The 15,997-nt window shown below is 48.1% G+C and overlaps 1 protein-coding gene across 2 annotated transcripts in view; it reads right to left on the bottom strand.

Annotated features, from left to right (window-relative positions):
- The window catches only part of LOC140421268 (A-kinase anchor protein 17B-like), an 80,721-nt gene that overhangs the window by 38,197 nt on the left and 26,527 nt on the right, over positions 1-15,997 (bottom strand). Inside the window, exon 1 of one of the 2 annotated variants that reach the window (XM_072505854.1) lies at positions 9,737-10,119. The exons of the other annotated variant lie outside the window; for it this stretch is intronic. The gene's annotated coding sequence lies outside the window, so the exon portion shown is untranslated. Of the gene's footprint in view, positions 1-9,736; positions 10,120-15,997 lie in introns of those variants that run through there. 2 annotated transcript variants of the gene reach the window in all.

The raw sequence follows: 15,997 nt of genomic DNA, 5'->3' as shown, positions 1-15,997 counted from the left end.
TTGAACAGCGGGATTACAGTTGCCACCGTGCAATCCGCCAGGGCTGTTCCAGAATCTACAGAATTTTGGAAGTTGACAACCAAAGTATCCACTATTTCCATGGCCACCTCTTTCCGTCCATGGGATGTAGAGTATCAGGCCCTGGGGATTTTGCAGCTTTCAGTCCCATTAATTTCTCCAGCACTATTTTTTTAGTAATACTGTTTTCCTTCAATTCCTCCTTCTCAGAAGACCCTTGATTCCTTAGCATTTCTGAGAAGATTGTGCCTTCCTCCGTGAAGACAGAACAAAAGTAGCTATTTCACTTCTCTGTCATTTATTTGATCTCTATCATAAATACCCCTATTTCAGACAGTAAGGGACCTACATTTATCTTCATTAATTTTTCTCATTTACATACTTATTGAAGCTTGTGGAGTCTGCTTTTATATTCTAGATTTCAAACACAAGGGGGACGGTGGGAAAAAGAACAAAGGAGAAGGTGGGGGTGGGGTGGGGAGTGCAGGACAGAAAATATTTCATGATGCAGGGAATCTTTGAATACAATGCTGAGTCTAGTAGAGTGATTAATGGAAAGATGGGGTGATGCTCCTCAAGCTTGTGGAACAATGTGGCAGGCCAAGGACAGAAAGGTCAGAGTAGAACAAGGTAGAGAATTAAAATTTCAAGTGATAGGAAGATTAAGGTAATGCTTGCGGACTGAATTGGGTATTCTGCAAACCATCACCCAGAATACATTTGGTCTCCCTAATTTAAAACACAATTTTTAAAAATTAAGTTACAGGACGTGGGCATTGCTGGCTAGGTCAGCATTTATTGCCAATCTCTAGTTGCACTTGAGAAGGTGGTGGTGATCTGCCTTTGAACCACATCAGTCCCGGAGGTGTAGGTACACACACGGTGCTGTTAGGGAGGCAATTCCAAGATTCTGACTGTGAAGCAATGGTGATGTAGTTCCAGGGCAGGATGATGAGTGGGTTGGAGGGGAACCTCCAGGTGGTGGTGTTCCCATGTGTCTGCTGCTCTCGTCCTTCTAGACGCTTGTAGTCGTGGGTTTGGAGGATGCTGCCAAAGGGCCGTTGGTGTATTCCTGCAGTGCATCTTGTATATGGTACACACGGCTGCCACTGTACGTCGGTGGAGGGAGTGAATGTTTGTAGAAGGGGTGCCAATCAAGTGGACTGCCTTGTCCTGGATGGTGTCGAGCTTTTTTCAAAATAAATTTAGAGTACCTAATTATTTCTTTTTCCAATTAAGGGGCAATTTAGCATGGTCGGTTTACCTACCTGCACATCTTTTTGGGTTATGGGCGTGAGACCTGGTCTTGAGCTTTTTGAGTGATGTTGGGACTGCACTCATCCAGGCAAGTAGGGAGTATTCCATTACACAACTGACTGTACCTTATAGACGGTGGCAGGCTTTGGGAAGTTAGGTGGTGAGTTACACATCGCAGATTTCATAGCCTTTGACCTGCTCTTGTAGCCACAGTATTTTTAAAAAAAAATTTAAGTGCCCAACTGTCTTTTTTTTCCAATTAAGGGGCAATTTAGCGTGGCCAATCCACCTATCCTGCACATCTTTTTGGGTTGTGGGGGTGAAACCCACGCAGACATGGGGAGAATGTGCAAACTCCACACGGACAGTGACCCAGGGCCAGGATCGAACCCGGGTCCTCGGCGCCGTGAGGGATCAGTGCTAACCACTGCACCACCCTAGCCACTCGATAAATTTTGAGTACCCAATTCATTTTCCAATTAGGGGCAATTTAGCGTGGCCATGCACATCTTTGGGTTGTGGGGGCAAAACCCACGCAAACACGGGGAGAATATGGATCGAATCTGGGACCTCGCTGCCGTGAGGCAGCAGTGCTAACCAATACACAACCGTGCAGCCTAGCCCCAGTATGTATATAGGGCTGGTCCAGTTCAGTTTCTGGTCAATGATGTTGATAGTGAGTGATTCACTAAATTGATAGAACTACATGTAATTGCTATCTGACCATTCACCATTAATCTGGAATATTAACTCTGCTTCTTTCTTGCAGATGATGTCGGGCCAGCACCCCGTTTCTTGCATTCTCTTTTTTTTTTCTTTCAGATTTTCAGAATCTGCAGTATTTTGCTCTCCAAACTGTGTTCTCTTACACTGTCTTGTACCTGAACCCACCTAAGGTATTTAAGACGATTAATATCTAGTGCATTGAATCGGTTTAATAAACATTATGCAGAGCCACCTCGCAGAAAAGACATTTTTATTGCTGGATTCCAGACCCTTGCGTCCGAGGAAGCCACCTTGTGGCTGAAGAATCAGTCAAATGCTCAAAGTGTGAGATTTCCCAAATCCAGCAGATAGTCTAGAATGCTTCAGGGTCCCAGACACTGCAGGTCATTTCACATTTCACTGCTGCCATTGGTAGAATTGCGGTCAGTCATCCAGAGGGCTGGACTAATGAACCTGAGACACGAGTTCAAATCCCACCTTGTCAGCTGGGGAATTCAAGTTCTGATAATTAAATAAATCTCAAATAAAAAGCTACTGTTTGCAACGGCGACCATGAAATTATTAGACTCCCATTAAAAATATATCTAAGTCACGAATGTCCTTCTTGGAAGGGAAGCTGTTGACCTTACAGCCCCAGTGCAATGGACTGGATATTACGCTTCCCCTGCTGACGGGGGCTAGTTAACTCCAGCAGGCGGACTGCCCACCATCTACTCACACACCCCTGCCTCCACTACAATTATACCAGCGATGGGGGTTGCACTGTGTGGCCTGCCCACAAGTGAGTCAATTGATGCACTTGAGTGGGCAATTATTTCACACTTAAGGCCTCATTCTGCTGTCACCTCTGGTGAGGGAGGCCAAGCATCCAGTCCTGCAGGTTTCCCTGTAGGGGCTTGTGGGAGGCAGGGACTGCCCCACCTTAAGGAGCCCCCCTAGCTCCAACAGAGTGTTCCACCAGGGATTTACATACCCTCATGTTACCCTCCTTCCATGACCTCACAAATCCCACCTTCCCCAACCTTCCTCTCCCCAGTCTGCAAATTGGCAGCCAACAAGAGTCCCAAACCAACACCCAAACCCCAATCCAAATCCCAAACCAACACCCAAACCCCAATCCAAATCCCAAACCCCAAACCCCAAACCAAATCCCAAACCAACACCCAAACCCCAAACCAACACCCAAACCCCAATCCAAATCCCAAACCAACACCCAAACCCCAATCCAAATCCCAAACCAACACCCAAACCCCAATCCAAATTCCAAACCAACACTCAAACCCCAATCCAAATCCCAAACCAACACCCAAACCCCAATCTAAATCCCAAACCAACCCCCAAACCCCAATCCAAATCCCAAACCAACACCCAAATCCCAAACCAACACCCAAACCCCAATCCAAATCCCAAACCAATCCCCAAACCCCAATCCAAATCCCAAATCAATCCCCAAACTCCAATCCAAATCCCAAACCAATCCCCAAACCCCAATCCAAACCAACCCCCAAACCAACACACAAACCCCAATCCAAATCCCAAACCAACACCCAAACCCCAATCCAAATCCCAAACCAATCACCAAACCCCAATCCAACCTACAAACCCCAATCCAACCCCCAACCCAAACCAACCCCCAAACCCCAATCCAAATCCCAAACCAATCCCCAAACCAAATCCCAATCCAACCCCAAACCAACCCCCAAACCCCAATCCAACCCCCAATCCAACCCCCAAACCCCAATCCAACCCCCAAACCCCAATCCAACCCCCAAACCCCAATCCAACCCCCAAACCCCAATCCAACACCCAAACCCCAATCCAATCTACAGACCCCAATCCAACCCCCAAACCCCAATCCAACACCCAAACCCCAATCCAACCTACAAACCCCAATCCAACCCCCAATGCAACCCCCAAACCCTAATCCAAATCCCAAACCAATCCCCAAACCAATCCCCAAACCAACCTACAAACCCCAATCCAACCCCCAAACCCCAATCAAAATCCCAAACCAATCCCCAAACCCCAATCCAACCTCCAAACCCCAAACCAATCCCCAAACCCCAATCCAAATCCCAAACCAATCCCCAAACCCCAATCCAAATCCCAAACCAATCCCCAAACCCCAATCCAACCTCCAACCCCAAACCCCAATCCAACCTACAAACCCCAATCCAACCTCCAACCCCAAACCCCAATCCAACCTACAAACCCCAATCCAACCCCCAAACCCCAATCCAACACCCAAACCCCAATCCAAATCCCAAACCCCACTCCAACACCCAAACCCCAATCCAACCTACAAACCCCAATCCAACCCCCAAACCCCAATCCAACCCCCAAACCCCAATCCAACCCCCAAACCCCAATCCAACCCCCAAACCCCAATCCAACACCCAAACCCCAATCCAATCTACAGACCCCAATCCAACCCCCAAACCCCAATCCAACACCCAAACCCCAATCCAACCTACAAACCCCAATCCAACCCCCAATGCAACCCCCAAACCCTAATCCAAATCCCAAACCAATCCCCAAACCAATCCCCAAACCAACCTACAAACCCCAATCCAACCCCCAAACCCCAATCAAAATCCCAAACCAATCCCCAAACCAACCTCCAAACCCCAAACCAATCCCCAAACCCCAATCCAAATCCCAAACCAATCCCCAAACCCCAATCCAAATCCCAAACCAATCCCCAAACCCCAATCCAACCTCCAACCCCAAACCCCAATCCAACCCACAAACCCCAATCCAACCCCCAAACCCCAATCCAACACCCAAACCCCAATCCAAATCCCAAACCCCACTCCAAATCCCAAACCAACACCCAAACCAAATACCAAACCAAATCCCAATCCAACCCCAAACCAACCCCCAAACCCCAATCCAACCCCCAAACCCCAATCCAACCCCCAAAACCCAATCCAAATCCCAAACCAATCCCCAAACCCCAAACCAAATCCCAAACCAACCCCCAAACCCCAATCCAACCCCCAAACCAACCCCCAATCCAACCCCCAAACCAATCCCCAAACCCCAATCCAACCCCCAAACCAACCCCCAAACCCCAATCCAACCCCCAAACCCCAAACCAAATCCCAAACCAACCCCCAAACCCCAATCCAACCCCCAAACCAAACCCCAATCCAACCCCCAAACCCCAATCCAACCCCCAAACCCCAATCCAACACCCAAACCCCAATCCAATCTACAAACCCCAATCCAACCCCCAAACCAAATCCCAATCCAACCCCCAATCCAACCCCCAAACCCCAATCCAACCCCCAAACCCCAATCCAACCCCCAAACCCCAATCCAACACCCAAACCCCAATCCAACACCCAAACCCCACTCCAAATCCCAAACCAACACCCAAACCCCAATCCAACACCCAAACCCCAATCCAAACCCCAAACCCCAATCCAACCCCCAAACCCAAGAATGAACAACAACACCTCCTCCACAATAGTCCTCAACACCGGCGCCCCACAAGGCTGCGTACTTAGCCCCCTACTCTACTCCCTGTACACACACGACTGTGTGGCAAAACTTGGTTCCAACGCCATCTACAGGTTTGCTGACGATACAACCATAGTGGGCTGGATCTCGAATAACGATGAGTCCGAATACAGGAGGGAGATAGAGAACCTAGTGGAGTGGTGTAGCGACAACAATCTCTTGCTCAATGCCAGCAAAACTAAAGAGCTGGTAATTGAGTTCAGGAAGCAAAGTACTGTACACACCCCTGTTAGCATCAACGGGGCCGAGGTGGAGATGGTTAGCAGTTTCAAATTCCTAGGGGTGCACATCTCCAAAAATCTGACCTGGTCCACCCACGTCGACACTACCACCAAGAAAGCACAACAGCGCCTATACTTCCTCAGGAAACTAAGGAAATTTGGCATGGCCACATTAACTCTTACCAACTTTTACAGATGCACCATAGAAAGCATCCTATCTGGCTGCATCACAACCTGGTATGGCAACTGCTCGGCCCAGGACCGCAAGAAACTTCAGAGAGTCGTGAACACCGCCCAGTCCATCACATGAACCTGCCTCCCATCCATTGACTCCATCTACACCTCCCGCTGCCTGGGGAAAGCGGGCAGCATAATCAAAGATCCCTCCCACCTGGCTTACTCACTCTTCCAACCTCTTCCATCGGGCAGGAAATACAGAAGTTTGAGAACACGCCAAACAGACTCAAAAACAGCTTCTTCCCCACTGTCACCAGACTCCTAAATGACCCTCTTATGGACTGACCTCATTAACACTACACCCTGTATGCTTCATCCGATGCCAGTGCTTATGTAGTTACATTGTATATGTTGTGTTGCCCTATTATGTATTTTATTTTATTCCCTTTTCTTCTCATGTACTTAATGATCTGTTGAGCTGCTCGCAGAAAAATACTTTTCACTGTACCTCGGTACACGTGACAATAAACAATCCAATCCAATCCAATCCAAACCCCAATCCACCCCTCAAACCCCAATCCAACCCCCAAACCAACCCCCAAACCCCAATCCAACCCCCAAACCAATCCCCAAACCCCAATCCAACCCCAATCCAACCTCCAAACCCCAATCCAACTCCCAAACCAACCCCCAAACCCCAATCCCCAAACCCCAATCCAACCCCAATCCAACCTCCAAACCCCAATCCAACTCCCAAACCCCAATCCAACCCCCAAACCCCAAACCAAACCCCAATCCAACCCCCAAACTCCAATCCAACTCCCAAACCAACCCCCAAACCCCAATCCAACTCCCAAACCCCAATCCAACCCCCAAACCAACCCACAAACCCCAATCCAACCCCCAAACTACCCCCCAACCAATCCCCAAACTCCAATCCAAACCCCAATCCAACCCCCAAACCCCAATCCAACCCCAAACCCCAATACAACCTCCAAACCCCAATCCAACTCCCAAACCCCAATCCAAACCCCAAAGCCCAAACCAAACCCCAATCCAACCCCCAAACCCCAATCCAACCCCCAAACCAACCCCCAAACCACAATCCAACCCCCAAACCCCAATCCAACCAATCCCCAAACCCCAATCCAAACCCCAATCCAACCCCCAAACCAACCCCCAAACCCCAATCCAACCCCCAATACAACCTCCAAACCCCAATCCAACTCCCAAACCCCAATCCAACCCCCAAACCCCAATCCAACCCCCAAACCCCAATCCAACCCCCAAACCCCAATCCAACACCCAAACCCCAATCCAACACCCAAACCCCAATCCAACACCCAAACCCCAATCCAACACCCAAACCCCAATTCAACACCCAAACGTAATACAACACACAAACCCCAATCCAACCCAAAACCAAACTCCAATCCAACCCCCAAACCCCAATCCAAACCCCAAACCAACATCCAATTAAACACCCAAACCCCAATCTAACCCCCAAACCCCAATCTAACGCTCAAACCCCAATCCAACCCCAAACCCCAATCCAACCCCCAAACCACAATCCAACCCCCAAATCTAATCCAACCTCCAAACCCCAATCCAACCCCCAGTCCAACCCCCAAACCCCATTTCAACCCCAAACCCCAATCCAACCCCCAAACCCCAATCCAACCCCCAAATCTAATCCAACCCCAAACCCCAATCCAACCCCCAAACCCCAATCCAACCCCCAACCCAACCCCCAAACCCCAATCCAACCCCCACGCCCCAATCCAACACCCAAACTCCAAACCCCAATCCAACCCCCAAACCAACCCCTAATCCAAACCCAAAACCCCAATCCAACCCCCAAACCCCAGTCCAACCCCCAACCCAACACCCAAACCAACATCTTTATTCCAAAATTCTGGAAGGCTGCCAGCCTCAGATTGGCTGTAGACTCTCAAATCTATTAAGGGCCAGCTGTTAAATAGATGAGGGGGATATGGTGTTGCCCTCAGTTGGGGCCTGCCTGACCTTTAGTGGGTGTGGAGGTTGTGGTTTGGGGGATTCCAGTATCTCATATAATTCAGTCCAATATGTTTGCATCTTAAATACCCTCTGAAACAGCCAGGCAAAGCACTCAGTTGTCAAGAGGTGGTCACCACCACATTCTCAAGGGCAATTGGGCCTGGGCAATAAATGCTGGCTTTGCCATTGAATGAATAAATATTCTTTTGTCCACTTTAAAATATATCTGTGAACAATCTCGGGAGATAAGTATGTACTGCATCAATGTAGATGAAAATTCAGAAGTGAGAACACCATCGCAATAGGAACAAATCAGAAAATCATGCATTCCCAGATATTACAATAAGTTACTAACAAGTTATCTCCTGTAAGGAAACAAGTTATCAAAATCACAGAACGTACAACAGGATGCACAACAGGATGTCAAGCTCATTTGTAACACTTTGGAAAATATGAACCCTATCCAAAATTTGTATAACAACAGATTCGGGAACATTACTTTTGAAAATATTTTAGATAAATCCATAACCTATGCTTCGTAAATATTGCATGGCAATGAAATTTGATAAACTTCCCATGGATTGATAGATAACTGAACCCTTCCATTCACAAGCAGGACATCGATATCTCCACTATGGTTTAAAACAATCTGGATTTTTAAAATTTAATGCCACTTTTATTTCAAAGTTTTGGGGAATTAAATCTTAAAATTGATATACCAATTGAAGCTTATTTTAAGAGAAAAGTAATTTGGCATTGACATGTACAAAAAAAAGTGATATATCATTTTTTTCAAGCTAAATTCAACAAATGCAACGTAACACTATTGTCTGACGGTAGTTTCATCGGTAGCACATCCATTTCCCATAACAATTAAACTCGATTGCTGATACGAATATTTAACTTTCCGTAATGTTCTCTGGAACGCACAGTAGAGGCATCAGCAACCTGGAAATGACAGTACATAGGGGAAGCCATTTGGGCCATTGAGCCAACGTCAATGCTAACTCCAGCTGTAACCATCTTCAGCTGGATTGGAATTCATGAATAATTACCTCTTGTTCTTCGATGGTTGCTTAACTGTTGCACCATTTGAAACTGCCGGTGTAACAGCAACTTCGAGATCAGTGTCAGGTATGTTGCTTTTCAAAACTCGCCCGACACCACACGTAACAGCTGTCTTTGAAGCCGTGACAATAAGCAAGCTTGAGTGAACTCAGCCCCCAAACTCTTATTGCTTTCCAGCAATTACTTTGCCTGATCACAACTTGTCCCCAGTCTTGACAATAATAATTGTTTGGATTATAATGTGGCTTCAACTTACACTATACCAGAAATAACACGAGTGAATATAATTACAGTTACACAGATCTGCAGATTGTAAAATGCACAACAGTCTCGCAACAACCGGTTTCTCTTTATTTTCCTGACCCTGATTTTGGCTTCTAACTGGGATATCCTTCCGTGGGAGCCGACTTGCCTCGAGCACTGGTCAAGTGTGCAACTGGAGTTGGCAGACTATTCGGGTCAATACTGTATCCTCTTGACCCACTGTCTTGTCCCACACGCATCGTAGCCTTTCCCGCAACCCAGGAGCACGCAACCCCCCCCCCCCCCCGGCCGATCCCACTCTTGGGGAGATCAATCAGCTACAGGAACCCTTTCTAAGCAAGTGTGCTGACACAGTTGCCCACACCAAACGCCCTCACCCGGATCAGTGAACGCACCATGTTACCGTATTATAGCAAAGTCTGTGCAACTTGCCTGAGGTTTAGTAAAGGCCTGACACTCACATACAGGAGCATAGCTCCCCTCGTTCACTGTCCTTTGCACAGAAATCCATTCATACTTCGGACGCCCGATGTTCTTCACATTGCCTGGCATCCAACGACCGCCTGCAGAAATAATATATTTTTTAACTAACAAAGGGGGGGGGGGTGCAGCGGTTTAAAAAAAAGATTCAGTCACTGCACAGAGCCACGGTCCAGTTCAGCGCCACTGGCTGTATCTGCTGACAGCCGGATTTCATTCTCTCTCCGTTTGTAGTTCCTCAAGCCAACATTGAGCGGCCAACTCGTGCCGGCCTCCTGCAAATAAAACAGCACCTTCCCAGCTGATTGCAACAGGCAGAGGAAATGACCAGGAAATCCCCAGGCAGCCAGCCCCCCAGGGTCAGGGTTGTAACTGCACACGGACTGAGCAAGCGCAGTGTCTCCTCTTCCTGCTCTGCAGTGCAAAGGCACCGTGAGCAGGATTGGGAACCTTCTCTCAGACCTGCCAAATATTTCTCCTTCCCAAGATTGCCACAGCAGTTTCGTGTATGTATGGTTTTAAAAAAAAACAACTCAACAGTGATTGAGAATGTTCTGCAATCCCCCGATCTCTTAAATACCTCAAACTCAAGATGCCTTTATCCGCCCCAGGATAGTCAAATATTGTTTCTTATTCTTTCCTGGGAGATGGGGGGGCTGGCTGGCCAGGTCAGCATTTATTGCCCATCCCTAATTGCCCTTGAGAAGCTGCCTTCTTAAACCACTGCAGCCCATGTGTTGTAGGTACACCCACAGTGCTGTTAGGGAGGGGGGTTCCAGGATTTTGACCCAGCGATATTTCCAAGTCAGGATGGGGGTATGCAGGTGGTGATGTTCACGTCTACTTCACTTGTCCTTCCACGTGGTGATGGTCGTGGGTTTGGAAGGTGCTGTTGAAGGTGAATTGTTGCCTTTTATCTTGTCGATGGAACTAACTGCTGCAGCTGTGCGTCAGTGGTGGAGGGATTGGATGTTGAAGGTGGTGGAGAAGGGTGAAAATCAAGCTCTTCCGGGGCAGGTGTGACCTATATAAGAAGGACGGGTTGCATCTAAACTGGAGAGGCATAAATATCCTGGCCGCGAGGTTTGCTAGTGTCACACGGGAGGGTTTAAACTAGTATGGCAGGGGGGTGGGCACGGGAGCAATAGGTCAGAAGGTGAGAGCATTGAGGGAGAACTAGGGAATAGGGACAGTGGGGCTCTGAGGCAGAGCAGACAGGGAGAAGTTGCTGAACACAGCGGGTCTGGTGGCCTGAAGTGCATATGTTTTAATGCAAGAAGTATTACGGGTAAGGCAGATGAACTTAGAGCTTGGATTAGTACTTGGAACTATGATGTTGTTGCCATTACAGAGACCTGGTTGAGGGAAGGGCAGGATTGGCAGCTAAACATTCCAGGATTTAGATGTTTCAGGCGGGATAGAGGGGGATGTAAAAGGGGTGGCGGAGTTGCGCTACTGGTTAGGGAGAATATCACAGCTGTACTGCGGGAGGACACCTATGAGGGCAGTGAGGCTATATGGGTAGAGATCAGGAATAAGAAGGGTGCAGTCACAATGTTGAGGGTTTACTACAGGCCTCCCAACAGCCAGCGGGAGAGAGAGGAGCAGATAGATAGACAGATTTTGGAAAAGAGTAAAAACAACAGGGTTGTGGTGATGGGAGACTTCAACTTCCCCAATATTGACTGGGACTCACTTAGTGCCAGGGGCTTAGACAGGGCAGAGTTTGTAAGGAGCATCCAGGAGGGCTTCTTAAAACAATATGTGGACAGTCCAACTAGGGAAGGGGCGGTACTGGACCTGCTATTGGGGAATGAGCCCGGTCAGGTGGTAGATGTTTCAGTAGGGGAGCATTTTGGGAACAGTGACCACAATTCAGTAAGCTTTATAAGTGCTGGTGGGCAAGGGTAAGAGTGGTCCTAGGATGAATGTGCTAAATTGGGGGAAGGCTAATTATAACAATATTAGGCAGGAACTGAAGAACATAGATTGGGGGCGGATGTTTGAGGGCAAATCAACATCTGACATGTGGGAGGCTTTCAAGTGTCAGTTGAAAGGAATTCAGGGCCGGCATGTTCCGGTGAGGGAGAAGGATAAATACGGCAATGTTCGGGAACCTTGGATAACGAGAGATATTGTAGGCCTCGTCATAAAGAAAAAGGAGGTATTTGTCAGGGCTAAAAGGCTGGGAACAGACGAAGCCTGTGTGGAATATAAGGAAAGTAGGAAGGAACTTAAGCAAGGAGTCAGGAGGGCTAGGAGGGGTCACGAAAAGTCATTGGCAAATAGGGTTAAGGAAAATCCCAATGCTTTTTACACGTACATAAAAAGCAAGAGGGTAGCCAGGGAAAGGGTTGGCCCACTGAAGGATAGGCAAGGGAACCTATGTGTGGAGCCAGAGGAAATGGGCGAGGTACTAAATGAATGCTTTGCATCAGTATTCACCAAAGAGAAGAAATTGGTAGATGTTGAGTCTGGAGAAGGGTGTGTAGATAGCCTGGGTTACATTGAGATCCAAAAAGACGAGGTCTTAAAAAATATTAAGGTAGATAAGTCCCCAGGGCCTGATGGGATCTACCCCAGAATACTGAAGGAGGCTGGAGAGGAAATTGCTGAGGCCTTGACAGAAATCTTTGGATCCTCACTGTCTTCAGGTGATGTCCCGGAGGACTGGGGAATAGCCAATGTTGTTCCTCTGTTTAAGAAGGGTAGAAAGGATAATCCAGGGAACTACAGTCCGGTGAGCCTTACTTCAGTGGTAGGGAAATTACTGGAGAGAATTCTTCGAGACAGGATCTACTCCCATTTGGAAGCAAATGGACGTGTTAGTGAGAGGCAGCATGGTTTTGTGAAGGGGAGGTCGTGTCTCACTAACTTGATAGAGTTTTTCGAGGAGGTCACTAAGATGATTGATGCAGGTAGGACAGTGGATGTTGTCTATATGGACTTCAGTAAGGCCTTTGACAAGGTCCCTCATGGTAGACTAGTACAAAAGGTGAAGTCACACGGGATCAGGGGTGAGCTGGCAAGATGGATACAGAACTGGCTAGGTCATAGAAGGCAGAGAGTAGCAATGGAAGGATGCTTTTCTAATTGGAGGGTTGTGACCAGTGGTGTTCCACAGGGATCAGTGCTGGGACCTTTGCTGTTTGTAGTACATATAAATAATTTGCAGGTAAATGTAACTGGTCTGATTAGTAAGTTTGCAGACGACACAAAGGTTGGTGGAATTGCGGATAGCGATAAGGACTGTCAGAGGATACAGCAGAATTTAGATTGTTTGGAGACTTGGGCGGAGAGATGGCAGTTGGAGTTTAATCCAGACAAATGTGAGGTAATGCATTTTGGAAGGTCTAATGCAGGTAGGGAATATACAGTGAATGGTAGAACCCTCAAGAGTATTGAAAGTCAAAGAGATCTAGGAGTACAGGTCCACAGGTCACTGAAAGGGGCAACACAGGTGGAGAAGGTAGTCAAGAAGGCATACGGCATGCTTGCCTTCATTGGCCGGGGCATTGAGTATAAGAATTGGCAAGTCATGTTGCAGCTGTATAGAACCTTAGTTAGGCCACACTTGGAGTATAGTGTTCAATTCTGGTCGCCACACCACCAGAAGGATGTGGAGGCTTTAGAGAGGGTGCAGAAGAGATTTACCAGAATGTTGCCTGGTATGGAGGGCATTAGCTATGAGGAGCGGTTGAATAAACTCAGTTTGTTCTCACTGGAACGAAGGAGGTTGAGGGGCGACCTGATAGAGGTCTACAAAATTATGAGGGGCATAGACAGAGTGGATAGTCAGAGGCTTTTCCCCGAGGTAGAGGGGTCAATTACTAGGGGGCATAGGTTTAAGGTGCGAGGGGCAAGGTTTAGAGTAGATGTACGAGGCAAGTCTTTCACGCAGAGGGTAGTGGGTGCCTGGAACTCGCTACCGGAGGAGGTGGTGGAAGCAGGGACGATAGTGACATTTAAGGGGCATCTTGACAAATACATGAATAGGATGGGAATAGAGGGATACGGACCCAGGAAGTGTAGAAGATTGTAGTTTAGTCGGGCAGCATGGTCGGCACGGGCTTGGAGGGCCTGTTCCTGTGCTGTACATTTCTTTACGAAGTCTTACAACACCAGGTTAAAGTCCAACAGGTTTGTTTCGATGTCACTAGCTTTCGGAGCGCTGCTCCTTCCTCAGGTGAATGAAGAGGTCTGTTCCAGAAACACATATATAGACAAATTCAAAGATGCCAAACAATGCTAGGAATGCGAGCATTAGCAGGTGATTAAATCTTTACAGATCCAGAGATGGGGTAACCCCAGGTTAAAGAGGTGTGAATTGTATCAAGCCAGGACAGTTGGTAGGATTTTGCAGGCCAGATGGTGGGGGATGAATGTAATGCGACATGAATCCCAGGTCCCGGTTGAGGCCACACTCATGTGTGCGGAACTTGGCTATAAGTTTCAGCTCGGCAATTCTGCGTTGTCGCGGGTCCTGAAGGCCGCCTTGGAGAACGCTTACCCGGAGATCAGAGGCTGAATGCCCTTGACTGCTGAAGTGTTCCCCGACTGGAAGGGAACATTCCTGCCTGGTGATTGTTGCGCGATGTCCGTTCATTCGTTGTCGCAGCGTCTGCATGGTCTCGCCAATGTACCACGCTTCGGGACATCCTTTCCTGCAGCGTATGAGGTAGACAACGTTGGCCGAGTCGCACGAGTATGTACCGCGTACCTGGTGGGTGGTGTTCTCACGTGTAATAGTGGTATCCATGTCGATGATCTGGCACGTCTTGCAGAGATTGCCATGACAGGGTTGTGTGGTGTCGTGGTCACTGTTCTGCAGACTGGGTAGTTTGCTGCAAACAATGGTTCGTTTGAGGTTGCGCGGTTGTTTGAAGGCAAGTAGTGGGGGTGTGGGGATGACCTTGGCAAGATGTTCATCGTCATCAATGACGTGTTCATTGATGACGATGAACATCTTGCCAAGGTCATCCCCACACCCCCACTACTTGCCTTCAAACAACCGCGCAACCTCAAACGAACCATTGTTTGCAGCAAACTACCCAGTCTTCAGAACAGTGACCACGACACCACACAACCCTGTCATGGCAATCTCTGCAAGACGTGCCAGATCATCGACATGGATACCACTATTACACGTGAGAACACCACCCACCAGGTACGCGGTACATACTCGTGCGACTCGGCCAACGTTGTCTACCTCATACGCTGCAGGAAAGGATGTCTCGAAGCGTGGTACATTGGCGAGACCATGCAGACGCTGCGACAACGAATGAACGGACATCGCGCAACAATCACCAGGCAGGAATGTTCCCTTCCAGTCGGGGAACACTTCAGCAGTCAAGGGCATTCAGCCTCTGATCTCCGGGTAAGCGTTCTCCAAGGCGGCCTTCAGGACCCGCGACAACGCAGAATCGCCGAGCAGAAACTTATAGCCAAGTTCCGCACACATGAGTGCGGCCTCAACCGGGACCTGGGATTCATGTCACATTACATTCATCCCCCACCATCTGGCCTGCAAAATCCTACCAACTGTCCTGGCTTGATACAATTCACACCTCTTTAACCTGGGGTTACCCCATCTCTGGATCTGTAAAGATTTAATTACCTGCTAATGCTCGCATTCCTAGCATTGTTTGGCATCTTTGAATTTGTCTATATATGTGTTTCTGGAACAGACCTCTGCATTCACCTGAGGAAGGAGCTGCGCTCCGAAAGCTAGTGACATCGAAACAAACCTGTTGGACTTTAACCTGGTGTTGTAAGACTTCGTACTGTGCTCACCCCAGTCCAACGCCGGCATCTCCACATCATGTACATTTCTTTGTTCTTTTTATGTGCAGAGTCGGTGGATTAGCCATGCTAAATTACCCCTTAATTGGGCAAAAAGAATTGGTGCTGTAAATTTATTTTTAAAAAAGAAAAGTAATGGGTGACCACCAGACAGAGCAAAAGCACTAGGCAGGTAGTGCAGGAATCCCATGGGCCCATCTCCCTCTCTGACAGATTTTCTGTTTTGGATACTCAGAGGAGTGCAGCTAGGGCCAGGTCTGTAGCATTACAAATGGCTCAGCTGCACAGGGAGGGGAGAACAATAATGATAGAGGATTCTAATGTAAGGGGAACAGACAGATGATTCTATGCCCATAGACGTGACACCAGAATGGTATGTTGCCTCCCTGGTGCCACAGTCAAGGAGGTCACAGCGTGGCTGCAGGACATTCTGAAGGGTG

This window comes from Scyliorhinus torazame, chromosome 5 (assembly GCF_047496885.1).
Source record: "Scyliorhinus torazame isolate Kashiwa2021f chromosome 5, sScyTor2.1, whole genome shotgun sequence".
Lineage (NCBI taxonomy): Eukaryota > Metazoa > Chordata > Chondrichthyes > Carcharhiniformes > Scyliorhinidae > Scyliorhinus > Scyliorhinus torazame.
Note: the sequence above shows the minus strand (reverse complement) of the source record. Positions and strands in the feature narration are given on the sequence as shown.